The following is a 16306-nucleotide window of genomic DNA, read 5'->3' as shown; positions in this document are numbered from 1 at the left end:
AGGTCTGTGGTTGCGAGGTGATATCATGTGGAATTTCTCAAGGGGTCTACATATTTAAGCTACAAACTTTAGGTTCATTTGTCTGTAGTTTTAATTTATTGATAATTTCTGGATGCAGGGTTGGATTTTATGAATGTGTTGTTACATGCCAGCCTCCTAAGCCTCTGGAGAGAATTTTCAGCACTAATGATAATGCTCCATCATTTGGGTTTCCCGTAGTAATCCAACAGGCTGCAGCTGCCAAACAGGCAATTCCAAAACCCTCCCAATGTGACCTGTTTCATAAATCAGGTAAATTTCAGTGATTTATTCAAGGAAAACACAATAAAGACAGTTTAACTAACATAGGACATCAGACAGAAAATCTGTAGTTGCACCAAAAAAGAATAAAGAAAATGCACAGATGGTTTTTTGAATAACATTACAAGTAGACAAGGACACACACAAGGACAAACTATATGAATTATAAGTTTCATCTTCTACATCGTGTCTTAGCAGTTATCGCATTTCACAAATACAAAAACAGTGAACATGAGTGAGTTTGGGCATGTTGACAAATGTTGGTAACTGTTATTACCAAACACACATGCAGTGTACACTCTGAAATATATTTTCATCCAGCCAAGTGATTGACAGACGTGTCTTTTCGTCATCCACTGAGGCCTAGACACGTGGGTGAAAAACAGCGCTCCCGCCTTCTCAGTTCCTAACCCCATCCCTCATCTCCTGCTAGTCTCTTTATCCGTCTCAGTTCTTTCCTCTCAGCGGTGTGTGTTTCTGTTTGAGTGTGTGAACACTCGCCTGCTGCAGCTCCCAGCAGCTCATTGAAATGTTATTTAGCCAGCCAATTAAATACAGGGAACAGCAGGTTAGCCCTGAGCTCTATCCAATCAATGACTTTAATCCTCCCTAATCAACCAATTAAGATTCTATTATCGACAGGTAAATCAGACACGTACGCAAACATACACATCTGCAATGGATAAGCAGCAAAAAGATATTATCCAATAGTTTTAGAGGGATTTAACATGAAATCCTTAAAGCTGAAAATAGGTAATTTTGATATTGATATTTAAAATGATACATGACCAAAAAGTTTTTTTATTCTTTCACTGGCTCTATTTACTATTGCAACACTCACCCCTTAACTACTCTCCTAAGGTGGCTGGAGAATACAGCACCATAAACATACTGTAAATTTTATTCCAAGCGACAAAAGACCAAATTTTGGCTATAGCAATGACTACTTATAAATCGAAATCTAGATAAGTATTTTTTTCTTAAAATAAGTGTATTTGTTCTTGGATTGAGGAGGTAAAAGAGACATCTTGCCAATGGAACAAGACAATTTACTCTTAAAATAGGAAAACAAAATTGCAGTAAAAATACTCATTGCATTGACTACTATCTCATTTACCCACTCAAATAAAGGGCAAATACACTTAATTTAAGACATTATTCCTTATTTCTAGATTGTTGTTTTCAGTGTAGAAATAGAAAAGATAACAGAAATTGAATCAAAACTTTTTTGTGCTTATTTGGGAGACGGATTTGGACCAAAACACAGCTAGGCTGTTGGGAGCAGGTCAAACAGCAGTAGTTGAAACCTTTATGCGTATTTGCAAGTTGAGGACCTCATAATCTTTTGGGTATTTTTTTATGCGATAGCCATTTTAGGACATGTATATTACAGTAAGCTAGTTAAGAAGATACATATTTTTACTTGGTAAAATTACTCCTTTTAAGTTGGCCTTTTATAGCTCATTTCTTCAGCAATGAGTCAAATGTGACCATTTTGATGTGATATTTGAGGCCATAAAACCACAAAACAGAACAGCAAAAATTCTGTCAGAATTACTAAGTAGCAGTACAATCACCTTAAAGTGCTCTGTTAGTGTTTCAGATTGTTTATTGTTCCAGTTTGCCCTGGTCGGAGTTGTTTTTTTTACAGATAAGATTGATCGACTTTCTATTGTTGAAAACAATTGTCTAGAGTTCCCTAATTCTGTTTAATGGTAGTTGCAGATATTAATTAAAATGTATGAAATCGTGTTGCTTTCAAACCGGTGATGTACCAGGGCTTATGTTTGAATTTTTGTGCGGTAAATAATATCTGCGCTTTCTTTTGGCTTTTCTCGTTGGAAGGATCATACATTCCTTTTTTATGTCTAATTATCAATGCAGGCCCTATGCTAGGGCTAGTTCGAATTTCGGTGTTCATTGGATGAGAGGCATGGTATAAGTCACGTGTCCATCATAGAGTAAGAAACAAAAAGAACAAAGATCCACACAGGCCCTCAGAGCCTCTGCACTTTCCAGACAACTCACCTTTCATCTATGTTTTTATGAAGTGTAGGAGGAACATGCAAACTCAGAAAACCAGAGTTAGGGGTTGAACTAAATAGCCTCTTTATGAAAGATAACAGCACTAACAGCTACCTATCCAGGAGAGCATCCGTGCAATACTTGTGCAGGGAGATTTTGCAATATATACAAATAAATATACATGTATGACAGATTGGCTTAACTGGTGATCAAATTCAGCATTTTCTTGTGCATAGAAAGGCAATGCTAATTCATTATGTAATTAACAGAGGGAATGCAATAGTATGATAGGGATATAAATATACATGGGTATGTTTATCATGTTTTAATGCGATGTTTATTGTCTATTTAAAACCACCAATTCTACCGCATCAAGCCTGCCATATATGAACATACTACCTTAGGTCTTTAAATTCTTTATTTTGCTTGAGACCACTTTTAGAAACATAAAAACATAGTTAATGGGAAAATCCTTATCTTAAAATATTGTAAGACTCAATTGCATTGCAAATATAATTTACTTTTAAAATCTTTTTAAGATTTATTTTGACTTTTACAAGGAAAGGAATGACTAATATCTAGGTTACAGAAATGAGAGAATTATAACGGATTATTTTCATGGAGTCACTAAATATTTAACACCAAGAGAGGTAATTATTTATTGTGCTGAGCAGAAAGTATGGCAATCCTATGTTAAAGGATATTTTCTCTGCATACATCTGTATTTCGTTTTCGTCACTTTTTTCTCTTCCTCACTCACACACATTACATTTGTGTTAAAAATGCAATGCATACATTTATTCAGATTTATTTTAATCCACTGTGTCTCAAACAAAGAAAATAATTGTTAGCTCTCAGCAAAAGCTGTGTAAGGTAGCAGAGAGAGAGAGAGAGAGAGAGAGAGAGAATTAAATAAGACCCAAAAAACAAAAGTGTTTGCACTAACAAGGACATTTCAATATGCAGACACGCATGGAAAGTGTGAGTAATTGGGAAAAAGTATTTGAATTTTAAGTATGTCACTTATTTGTGTCCTACAAACAGAAAGAAACTCAAATGGGATGGAGGATGTGATGTTTTTGCATGAACGGACAGGCTCAGTAAAAACAATTAACATTCTCTGACCTCAATTATTGACCGATGTGATGCGTTAGTGTTGCATTTCTTTGGTCAAAGTAATTATACACCATGCAAAGGGCAACATTTATTTATTTGAAGAATTTTGTATTCCTGTTTGCAGGAAGCTTACAAATGAAATGCTATCCATATTTCCGCTGAAATACGTTCAGTTGTGTAATAGATTTTAAACCTAGTCCATGTGTAACAGTTGGTACCATAAGGTGGCACTCTCCTCACTGCCAAAGCTCCCATAAAAAGGAAGCTGGAAAGGTGATGGCTAGATGTCAATTTACCAGTTGTGTGCTGGGCCCACACTTTCCATTGGTTGGTGCCTCTGGTAGGTTTGGAATAAAACTGTTTTAAATTGAATTTTTTTATGTAGTATGTGCTGATGTGGTGTTCTTACACAGGGCTACACCGAGGTAACGATTTTAGTATTGCCTGTGCGTGTGGTTATTTGACGCTGCAGGTAGGCTCTATAAATGTGTTTCTGATCAGATTGTATTGTACGTTTTTGTATTTTTGATTTTTGTTAGATATGGTTACACCCGACTCTTAAGATTTGATTTTTAGTGGTGGCTTTTGTGACACAGGTATGCAGTGTTTTTAAATTGTTATTAGATTGATTGTAAAAAATGGTTTTTAAAAGCCTTTAGTAATTTTTGTGTTTTGTTTTACAGTTCTGTGACTGCTTCCTGCTGTCAGATTTTTTAGTTGTTTTTAGCCCACACAGCTTTATATTTTTTGTTTGTGAGGGTGGACTACCAATTTTTATTAATTCTGTGCTTGTATGTCTTGTGTTTTGTTTTTGGGTCGCATCCCGGAATATACACACCCCATGTCACTGTTGATACACACATCTGAGACCTGATCCTGTTTGGAGAGGGATCTTGGGTTTAAATTGCATGTCATTATTCAGGTTATCCAGAGCTATCTCTACAGTTATGCTGCTGTAGGCTAAGACTGCTGGAGGACACAGGGACCTGTTTTTCATTATTCGCCTTCATTCTATTTCTATTGTCCCACTCTGCAGAATTGTTAGTTCAATATCTAATATTATGCTCTCTCTGCTTTCTCATAGTAACTTCATTTGGTCTGTCCCTGTTTGGATGGGACTCCATCTTGGAGAGAAATATCAGCTGTGCTGCTTTCATCAACACCTTTATTTATAGATGTTGGAGCTTGGTCTCTTTTTCAGTGTAGTCCTGTTTCTCTTTGACTAACTGTGTGCTGTGTTTCTCTGCGACTAACTGTGCTGGCTCAGAGCTCGTCTGCCTAGCCGTTGTCTTTTCTATCACTGTTTCTATTTTGTATGTCTGCTTCTGTCTCCTTGAACCCCAGTCTGCCTTGACAGATGGCCGCTCAAACTGAGCCTGGTTCTGGTGAAGGTTTCTTCCTGTTAAAGGGGAGTTTCTGCTCCACACAAGCATGCTTGGTGTGAGGGAATGCGTTCGACTCAATGAGTCTATTGCCCCATTTAAACTATCCTCTAGTAACCATGCCGAGCGGTCGAGCACGGTAAGCGAAATAACTGTTCAGTGTAAATTGCACGCAAACTGAACCGGACTGTGCCAGAGACACCGAGTTCTTAGTTCAATGGTGGGTCTCGGTGCGGTTCAGTTGAAGCTTGGTTCTCAGATAACAAATAACGCATGAGCAGACCGCCTAATCTCCTTACAGTCAGCTACCAGTAGCTGCCGGAAATGCATATCTGTAAGTTGCTTGCCAACCACTATAAAATTTGCCAACCGCCACACGATTCCCAGTGATGATGCTAATTAGCAGTGTGATGAACCTCAATGTCTGTCATTGTTTCCTGTGTCTGTAAGCCCTGATTAGATTTACACTGAATTTCATTGTATTATAATGGACATAAGTCTTGGTCTAAAGGAATCTACTTCATAATTGAAATAATGCTTCTCACAGATTAGCTTTTGATGGCCGATGAGGACAAGAATAGACATTTATAATTTTAGAGAACATTATACAAGATGTTCAGCTCTGATACCTTCAGAAGGGCTGTAGGGGTGTCAGCACTTTTCTTTTAAGCTCAAGCAGCGAATTTTATTATTTTTTCTTTTTCTCATTTTGCTACTTACAAAGAACTGGCTTTTTGTAGGCCTTAACATATTCAAAAACTCATCAAACTGCACATGCATCAGGTCTGGTGAAAATGTCAAGGGGTTCACAAAATTTGCTACATAATTGGCTTCGTGGCAGTTATTTTCAAAAATTTCAAGATCAATCCCCATTGAATTGTCTTTGTTATAAAGACATGAAATTTGGTACAATTGTAGAGCTTCTTTAGTCCTACAAAAAAACACAATTAACATCATAGGTAACAACATTCAGGAAGCGGGCCATCTGGCATTGAATTTCACATTTTTGGCCTATATTGCCATTTTTAATCCCATCTGTACAAAATTCAAGGTCATTGAGAATAGTCCAAACGTACACAGGAATCCAGTCCAATATTTTGTAGACTAGGCTTAATTTCTCCACAATGACCCCTAGAATCAAAACCTCTCAGCCCCAAGACATGCATTCCTCAGGATTATGAAATTAACACACAAGGACCTAAAAAAAAGTCTCTTGGAGCCATGTTTAAGACCCCACATCAAAGCATGTAGGCGTGACAAAGTGTCAAATCTGGTAATTTTGCAATAAAACAAAAGGTAAACCCCAGGTCATGCTTTGACAGAGAACACGTGTGTTCTCTACATTTACTCTACACGTGTAACCCATCAAAACCTAAAAAAAAAGGTCTCTTGCAGCCAAACCCAAGAGGAGGTCTACCATTTTGCAGTCAAAGCCATCAGTTTTTTTTTTTTTTTTTACCTTCATGACATATCTAAGTAAACCCATCCTAGAGCTTTCGAGTTACACGCTTCAAATTCACTCTACTGTACATTGACCTGAGGCATTGTAAATAAAAGCATGTGAAATTTTCCAAGCATCAAGGTCTGACCTCTCACCATCCAACATCATAGTGATATAATTTTATTGTGCAAAATGTGCTACATTATTTCTGTGTTACATCACGGACTGGCAGGAAGGTCGAATTTGGGCCAAACTGGCATAGGTATGGTGACAGTTGTGCGCAGGTCTGGCAATAGCTATAGGCCGAGAGGTGCTGAGCTGTGAGGGCCGTCCAACGCTGCTTGTGGCTTTAATTATTTCTTTATTTTTCACTGTGCTTGAACGTCATACAGACAAGATATTCAAATCAATTACACAAATAAATTATTGTCTTAAAATGGCACACAAGGGCAAAAGCTTTTCTTTTGTATGCTTTAGATGCTCCAAGTAACACATTAATTAAAGAAAAAAGCACCCACCATTAAAAAATAGCAATATATAATTTTTGAAATCTGATTAATTTAAACAAATTTAAATTAGTGCATTATTTTATCTATTTATTTATTTAGTTTCCCCAGAAAAATAAAATATTAGAGATACATCTGTATTGTTATGCTTGTTATGTTCAGGGTTAGAAAGCATCATTGGGGGGCAGATCCCTCCATAGAATCTGTGTCAGATTGACCATATGGAAGTTAGCCCTGAAGATAATATAAGATTAATAAAGAAATTAAGAAAAATATGAATAACCTTACTTCTGATAAGAGAAATCAATAAAATACAACATGAACTGTGACATATTTTCTCCTATTGAAACATGCAACAAGCTTAGGAGGGTGATGCCCCTGTGGTTAAAATCAGTGTTGAGTATGGATGTGCTTGTGTTGCAATGAGGGTGACGGTTCTTAGATAAAATCTGTTCTTGATCTTGGTTGTCCGGGTGTAAAGCACCCTGTAGTGCATGTCACATGCTAGTGGACCAAAAAGGTTTTAAGCTGGGAGTGAAGTGTCTCTTGTGATTGATGTGACTTCCTGAGCGCTGCATGTTTTGAAGGGCTCTTTTAGTCTTGTTTGTCAGAAGGTTGTGATCCCTCAGGTGTTTTTATGTTGAGCCGAAGATTTTATTTTTTTCATGCTGCAGCCAGAATACCAGGTTGTAATGTAGTAGGTGATAGATTCAATGGCTGGCATGTTGAAGTTAATCGTTAACTGTTTTTAAATTTTTTCAAACAAGTCTGGAGTTTCTCCAGCCCGTTTATGACTCCCTCTGTACTTAACTGTAGTTTATCTATGTAAAGTCTTTGTGTTGTATAAACTCTGAGTATTTAGAGTTTCACACGTCTTCATCTGTTCACCATAAAGCTTAATGGGGAGATGAACATCAGGCCTCATTTTTTTTTTTTTTTTTTGAATTCAAGAAAATACTATTGATTTTATCCATTCTTTTTCAATTGTCATGTAGATGGTGATAATTTTGCCTTTCATGGTTTTGGTTATGTTGTGCTTTACTTTGCTCCTTGTTTTCTAGTTTTTTTGGTTTAATTCCTATTTTGTTGTAGTTTCTAGATTTATGTTAGTTCTCTGGTTTTTCTGTTTTCCTCTGTTGCCCTCTTGTGTGTGTTCCTTTCCTCTTGGCTCCCTCGTTGTCTCCTCACACCTGCTCCTTGTCAGCTCGTTAGCCCTGCCTTTGTCTGTGAGCTACATATACAGTACTCTCCCTCTGCAGTCACTCCTTGTTGGTTCCTTGTTGTTGCTGGTCCTGTCATCGCTGTTGTCGTCTCACCTCGTCTCTCCCTGGCTCCATGTACGTGTTTTCCCTTGATGTCTCCATGGTTCTGGTCTGTTACATTTTTAGTTGGATTTTTTGGATTCCTGCCTTTGTTAACCATTTTCATCAATAAAACTACAAGTATTCACCTCTGCCTCTGCATTTGGGTCCTCCAAACCACAACCAAACCCTGACACTTTCTTAATATGTGTTGCTAAACTTAAGACTCCCACTGAAACCCTGGTCAACAATCGCCATGTAACAATGAGCTTTTTCTACCTGTATATTTGTTGGTTAAAGATAACAGGTAAACACAGCATCTAGTTTTGCAGTTTGGTTTATGTTGGTTTGTTTTTAATGCAGTAGAATTTATTTGCCGAGTGGCTTCTTTGGTAGGTCTCATCTTGTTTTCTCTTTGTAAAAACGTAAGTTGAGTTCACGTTACAATATCGTATTAATTGTCAAACTCTTCCTAAAAGAGAAACTTGTATACTTAGGATGTAAAATGTGAAAGTTAAAGGGTTTAAATTGTTTTTTGTATTTTTTTGGCCAGTGGGAAAGGCCTATTGGTAATTCTAATGATTTTTGTTTAACCAATCCGATTAGAGAGAAAGCGGAGACTCAACACAGCACAGTCTCTGGTCTATCACTAAGAACATATATTTAAGATTTGAGGATTAACTTGTCATGGCTGGTTCAGTCTAAGGATGCAATTATGTAGAGGGGTGATATTAACAGTGAGTTTCTTGACAAGTGCTTGTCTATTTGGTACAGATGATGATCCAGCACTGGTTTGCCTTCTGGTACCCGCTACAAATGCTCCTTTTAAGTACATACTTCTATGCAACATCCATATGAGCAATATCAAAACGACATCCACTGCCTAAAAGAAGCATGGTATTAAACTACTGTATAATTTGTATGTCATGTAAACAGCCCTGTAAATTGTTCATATATCTGTTTACTTGACTTTAGTTTGCCTTAATACGCGTAACTATTTACTGAATATCTGTAGTAAGTAAGATTCGAAAACAAATTGAGAGTGAAGACATTGTTTAAATGGTAAACAATTAAAGCGCCAGAAGAATGTTAGCAATGATATTAAAAGTTAAGAAACCCTTGATCTAACTGAACTATAAAGACATTACAGGTGGCTAAAAGATATTGGTAAATTTTATGTCTACCTGACCATCAAATCTTCAAATATTAAAAAAAAACCCTACCCATTCAGACTGAAGGAGAAACTATTTTCATTCATTCACCCATACAAGTTCCAGTAAAACATCAATGAAAAACGATCCTGTTCCTACCAAATATGAACAATGAAAAATCATCAATTTGAAAATGTAATTATATAAATTAAAAAGCCAAATGAAAAACATAAAAACATTACTTTCTTTAAGTGGAACGTAAATTGAATCTGATCTTGAATAATCTTCTGGATTCCAGCAGCTTGACATATAACTGTTAGAGACCTCACTCTATATAAATCATTCAATCAATGTATTAATAATGCCATTTGTGGGTAGACTGTAAAGACTAAGCATTCCTGGCATTGCCATCACTACTATCAGTATTGGTAAATTCTCAGACATCAATTAACTTCTTTATGCTCCCACAGCTCTAATTCCTGCTTCACTACAATGCTTCCAGGGCGCTGTTTTAGAATGCAGGATAGGAAAAACTCAGAATAAGATCGGGGTAAATCCCTGCATATCCTAGATTTTTTGGTTTCAGAAAATTGGATAGCTGTTATTCAGAGTCAAGTTTACTGCAACATACTAAACTTATTAAGAGTGTGTCACACATTCAAGCTGAGACCTCATACAAGAAATGTTAGAAATTATGTGGCCTTTACTGGAGGATGCTGTGGAGGTTGGAGAGCAAATGCTAATTATGCACAACTCAATCAAATGTATTTTCATGTCTGTATTCAAAAATGTTTTAGCATTTTTCCAGCAAATACTTTATCTCATGAAAATTTCAGCCACCGGTTGTTCATATGACACAAAAAGGACAAATTCTTTCTTTCTGAATTCATTTTTAAACTGAAGGCAAACTGTCAAGGAAGTAGCATTAAACTCTAACCACACAGTGCAGATGCCCATTAGATCAGATCAAAGATCAGATCAATCACAATTTATCAGTGATGTCAGCTTTCTCTGCTGCGAGGAGAGGAGTGTCCCTGCTTGAAGTGCAGTACAGCACATGGGGGTTCTTATGCAGTCTATGATAGAAGCGATTACAAAGTCTTTTGTTTGCTTTAATTATTGATGGCTTTGTTCAGTTTTTTTTTCATGCAGCTTTGCAGACAGTCAACTCCAAAGAACATTTATAGAGTAATTTAAGTCATTATCATCCCACCTGCCACCCCAAACACACACACACACACACATACCCATATATTTCTGTTAAACACATGTAATGTTGAGGATAAAATTTGAGTTCTCTAAAGAAACTCACATATGCTTTGAGAAGTCTCTTCCATTCAAGTTTTGTCAGAACAGTATTACAGTTAGTGTTAAACATGTTTTGATAGTCTCCATATGCTGCCATTAATATTTTAAGTTCCACTGGTAAAAGAAAAATGTGCACTTCTAAGCTTCTAATTTCCTCTTTTTGGCAAGGTGGATTTTATGTTGTGTATTCAATTGAGGAGACCTTCTTATTATGCTTATGTTTATTCTGAAATTCATAAATGTGAGTACTTTGTCCCATATTGATACTGTGTTTAGTTTATTGTCAAGTACATAAACAAAATAAAATTATGAAGAATATTATCCTATTTAAGATCTGAATCTATTTTCCATGATCTAGAAGTACTTAAAGGTATAGTGGAGGATATTTGTAAATTTTTGAAAAGACCCACCCTCTCCACTGGAAAAAAAAATGCACAACCCTGCACCCTGTCCCGAGAGGGAATGCCTATTAAAAATTTGTGAGAGCGTGCACAAGCCCATTTCTCCTCATGCACGTTCTGTTTAAAAGTTGCTGTTTGCATTGCTCATACAAGCTTACTTTCCAAAAGAAGATTTGCTATTTTTCCACTATGTCAGACTCACCACCAGTAAATGAAATGGGGACGAGCACGTAGGACGGCCTTACGTAAACATATCACCAGGATGATTGACAATTAGGATGACCACCTATTTTGATGATCCACCCAGAAAAAGAACATCCTCCACTATACCTGTAAGGGTTACTGTAACAATGACATTGCTGATACACAATGGCGTAAGGACACAACAATAGGCCTGTAAGCAACATCATCTGGGTGGGCCCCATATGAAGTACAACATGTGATAAAGGTTCAGGATATGGCGACAGTTCCATAAATAGGCCAAGCAGATACAATTATGCAATTCTCAGTAGTATATGATCACACATTACACTCGGAAAAATAGTGACTGTGCACCTTGAATGGAACCAATGGTGACGGCGCACCACCACAGGTTACAGACATCCCAAGTTCCAACACCCCCCCTCCCTCTTTGGTTCTTTGAAAGAACATGTTTATTTTGGGAAGTTTTTTCCGTTCTCCCAGCAGCTCTTCTTTCCTTTTTCTTTTCTGGAATCCGATTAAGTACTTTTTGGTATCCATCATCGCTAACACATTGTACGTAAAGGTTATGGTTTTAATCTACGCTCTGGGTTACCCATAATTTCAAGTCGTAGTGTAAAAAATAAAGTACTCAAATACATTATATTGCGGTTTGAAACATATTATATGATTGTATTTTTTTTACCAACCGTCTAATAAACTATACAAAGTTATTAACATAGTAATTAAAAGTAACACTGTCTGCTTTGCTATTGGTGTCTACTTTGCTATTGGTGTTGTGTTTAAATGGCTCACCATCATGTTGAAATAAGGTCCGGTGCAGTCAGTCTCATCAGAATCAGGTGGGTTTAACAGGATTTTTTTGCACCGTTACATCTGTAAAGAGACGTCCTAGTCCGCAATTGCGTAGGGGGCCTACCAGGTGTTAGTGATGTGGCTCCTAAGAGGTTGTGGGGCCATAAGTAACTGCTTTTTCTGCTTACCCATATTTACGCCATAGCTGATAAATGTTGCTACCGTTAGGTACAAAATCAAAACTGCAAAAGTAAGAAGTGGCATGAAGATAAATTGATCGTATTTCACACTGGAGAAACTGGTCTTTAGCCTTGAAAACTCACAAAGATCTTAATCATATTTTACACATTTTGTTTAAAATTGAATTAATCTGGCAAAAATGTTTCACTCACACCTTAAAAGTTTTGTTGAATGTAGTTCAAAAGGGCTGAATTCAAAACCAAAAAGTACTTTAAAAAACACTTACATTATGACTTTGCTTCTTGGTTTGCTCCACTGGAATATTGATGTCTAGGAGTAAGTTGAATCGGCACAATGATTCAAGATTGGTCCACTCTGTGTCTGAAAAAGACAATAATAATAACAATATGATCATGCTATCTAACAGGTAAAAATCCTAATCAAACTTCCTAACACCCGGTTGTAATATTAGGATTCCTTCGTATAAAACTAATACACTCTATTATTATGAATTGATGTTTTTTTTAAGTAAAAATTGTTTATGTACAACAAAAAAGTGATAAAATGACTTAATTGTTTGCTGAACCTAATGCTCAGTGTCCTGAACCCATTGATTGAAATGGATATCTTTTGGTCTTAAGTATTTTTCAGCTGTAAAGACAGACATACATTTTAACATGTTATGTATCTCGGGGTGCAAAAGAGCAAGCACAAGTAGCAAAAATGAAACCTAATTGAAATACAGGTGTCTCAACCTAAGTAAAGCTATTTAAAATCACCAGCAAATGTTACATATAATATCAAAATGAAAACAAGCCTGTGGAAAGAGCTGTGGCGGTTAAAGTTTTAGCACAAATAGAAATAAACAGACAGGAATAGAAAGACTAGGGCATGTACATTAGGAAGGTGCAAATGTTTTACTGCAACTTCTAAACAGGAATTGTGTTTTGATATTTTTTTTTCTGTTTTGTACTAAGTAGTGGGGGGGGAAAAAGTATTCAACTATTTGCTCCAGTTAATTAAATGGAGATGGATGGATTTCACTGAGTCGGCACTTTATTCTAATCTTTGCAAAATGAGAACAGTTCAAACAGCCCTTATTGCACGGTAATCGGCCTGTTCTGCCTGGGCAGCATTCGTTCCCCCTTACTTACAATAATCGGAAGTTGTCAGAGTCAAAACAATTTACAGACACCTTGGTTAAAAAGTAACATGTTATGAATAAACCTTGAGAAAGAAACTGTTTTTTTTTATGTGAAGGTATTTCTGGTCTACAAACAGCCTCAAGCAGGGGAATTGTGTGGCCTTGCAGGTGAAACAGACTGAGTGAAAACATTTATAGTGGGTATATAGCATAAATGAATATATGTAATAAGAGAAACTAATTTTTCCGACCAAAACTATTGTTTCTTTTTAATTTGGTAATATAATGTTTGAACTGGTTAAAGGCTTGTAGTGAGAGTCAGAAGTTTTAAAATGTAGTTTGAAAATTGTGTTTGTGGTTACATTCAAGACCCTAAACTATAACCACAAAGTACAAAGCTCTACATTTTAGATAATTTTTTAGAAAATATCCTTGAGAGTACCAAGCAAGTATTTACATTAATTCCCATTTTATTTTATGGTACAAAATTTTATTAACCTCTACTGTGGTGGAAAAAAAACTCACTAGTAAAGCTCCTTTCACTTGGCTGCCATTTACCCTTGTTTCACCTTGTTCTTTTCATTCTCAGCAGCCTCCTCATCATTATAGAGACCATAAGTTTAAAAGAAAGAGTTCTACCCTCAATCAAAAGGGAAGGATCGGTACAAAACCATCCTTTCAACGAAAACCATTCTGTCCTTTTTTTCCCTTAGCTGCAGAATGAACCATAATGTTTTTGGGCCACCTTTAGCACAAGATGAATGAGTTGTGTTAGTAGAGAAAAGCGAGGAGAGGAGAGGAGAGGAGAGGAGAGGAGAGGAGAGGAGAGGAGAGGAGAGGAGAGGAGAGGAGAGGAGAGGAGAGGAGAGGAGAGGAGAGGAGAGGAGAGGAGCACAGCGCATGGTTGGAAATCTGTGAGATGTCAAGCTCAGCTGATGGATCTGAACTTGGTGATCAGAGATTATCAAAGCAACACATCAGACTTGAGAATGGGGCAACATACTGCAAACCATACTCAGTTTGCAAAGTTAGGACTACACCTAATTGAAAGGTATTTATACCCTTTAACTTTATTTTCACATTAAAAACCAAAACATTTTTTCACTTTTATGTGACATACCAACACAACAACATCTCAACATCCAAAGGAATTAATACTTTTGTTTTTTTTTGCTCGAACAAGTGAAATAATGATCTTTGTGAGTTTCCTAATCATAATCTGTATAAGATGTAGGCTGTTGTTAATTGAAACCAATGAGAATGAGAACACCTTCAAATATTTATAGACTTTGAAATTGAGGCACTAGTGAACACCCTCACCGAGCATCATGAATGTTGTGTGCCTCATTCCTGTGGGGACTTGGATATTTTGGGGATGCTGATGAGCACAGGCAGTGCTCAAGACAGATGGGTGGTAGATGTGTATGAACGTGCCTAATATTCAGATTTTAAATGTGCAAAATGTATGCCTCAAGCCAATGAAAGCACCTGGTAAAAAGCAGATAAGTGAGACGGTATCCAACTTCAGTTCAAAAACCTATTAGGTAGTATTTTTGTCACCTTGTATAATTGCTCATTTTCATCACATTCTCAGGAGAAAAACATCTAACGTTAAAATTTTTAATAAAATAAATTATCTAGTCAAACTTTTTGCTTTTCTTCTCCTTCTCTTGGCTTTTCCCTTTTTTAGGTGTCACTACAGCGAGTCTTCCGTCTCCATCTAACACTTTCTTCTGCATCTCTGTCACACTATCATGTCTTCTTTAATTCCATCCACAAATCTCCTCTTTGGTCTTCTTCTAGTCGTCCACTTGGCAGTTCCACTCTCATCACCCTTTTACAGACATGCACACTATCCTCGTTAACCCAAATTAACGATGCAAAGTGTAATGTTATCTTAAGTTGAAGTTATGCCTAACTGTAGCAAACAGGGGGGCGAGTTAGCAAGTTAGCATGACCACAGATCATTGATGGACCAAGGTTTTGATAAATGTGTTGTAATTGAGCAAGTTTTTTTTTTACTTTATCAGGTTATATTAGCGATGCTTCATACCATCTGGAAACATAGACAGAGAAATGGGATTCTACTCCCCCTGATACGAGGTAAATATTTACTACGTCAGAACTTATTGAAAAAATGTGCCAAAATTTTCTCTTTAGCTTATTAATGGTTTCTTGGGGGAAGAAAAAAAAAAACCAAAGCCAATGTATAAACTTTTTGCACAATTTAGTAAATATGTTCAAATTTTGCTGCTTCCATTAAGTGCAAAAAATTGGTTGATGGTAAGACATCCAGTCTGGCCTTTCTGATTTAATCTCTTAAACATCTGTCATAAACTGACCCTCTGATATCTTCCTTTCTCATCCTCATCACTCACAAAGGGAATCTCAACATCTTCATCTCTGCTACGGTACCTCCGACTATTGGAATGCTTCAAAGCACCGATTTTGGATGAAAAGAAAAAAGAAGGAAATGAGAAACTCAAGGTACATTCCAATGAGATTTAAAGTTTTATTTCAATACTGCATATAGGCATATCCTTGGTTTGCATGATCTCTCTGGGGCTTTGCTGTCCTACATATGGATTCTTCATGCCATGAAACACAACACATAATTAACTGAAGTTCTTGATGTTTGTAATCCCTTTCAGTTCAGTTCAAAACCTTTGTTGTTGTTTTTTTACAGTGTAGACTACCTCATTATGTTGAAATCTCAAATTTAAATTACTGCATACTTAAACTGGAAAAAAGGACCACAAACTATTAAAAAGAACCTCAGGAATTTGAATCCAATATTTTGACTTCTCGCCTTGAACAACAAAATCTACGGTAAGCTGCAGATTTCTATGGATTATGATCACAAACTACTGTACAACCCAAAACAATGATCCACATTCTTTGTACTGATCTGCATGTGAATGCATTGGTTTTTTGTTGTGACCCCAAAAATTGGTAATATAGTGTATCTTAGATATGGTTGATGGAAGATTTCCCCAGAAACAGAAATGTTCGTCAGCATTGTATTGTGTAAAATACAGTGATGGCCGGGGTGTTA

General features: G+C 36.6%; 1 protein-coding gene across 1 annotated transcript in view; it reads right to left on the bottom strand.

Annotated features, from left to right (window-relative positions):
* The window catches only part of LOC119784672 (protein ELFN1-like), a 167062-nt gene that overhangs the window by 96235 nt on the left and 54521 nt on the right, over positions 1 to 16306 (bottom strand). The window contains exon 2 of the mRNA XM_038286850.1: positions 12394 to 12488. The gene's annotated coding sequence lies outside the window, so the exon portion shown is untranslated. The remainder of the gene's footprint in view (positions 1 to 12393; positions 12489 to 16306) is intronic.

This window comes from Cyprinodon tularosa, unplaced genomic scaffold (assembly GCF_016077235.1).
Source record: "Cyprinodon tularosa strain WSP-4 unplaced genomic scaffold, ASM1607723v1 ctg231, whole genome shotgun sequence".
In the NCBI taxonomy this organism is placed as follows: domain Eukaryota; kingdom Metazoa; phylum Chordata; class Actinopteri; order Cyprinodontiformes; family Cyprinodontidae; genus Cyprinodon; species Cyprinodon tularosa.
This window is presented reverse-complemented; position numbering and strand designations above follow the sequence as displayed.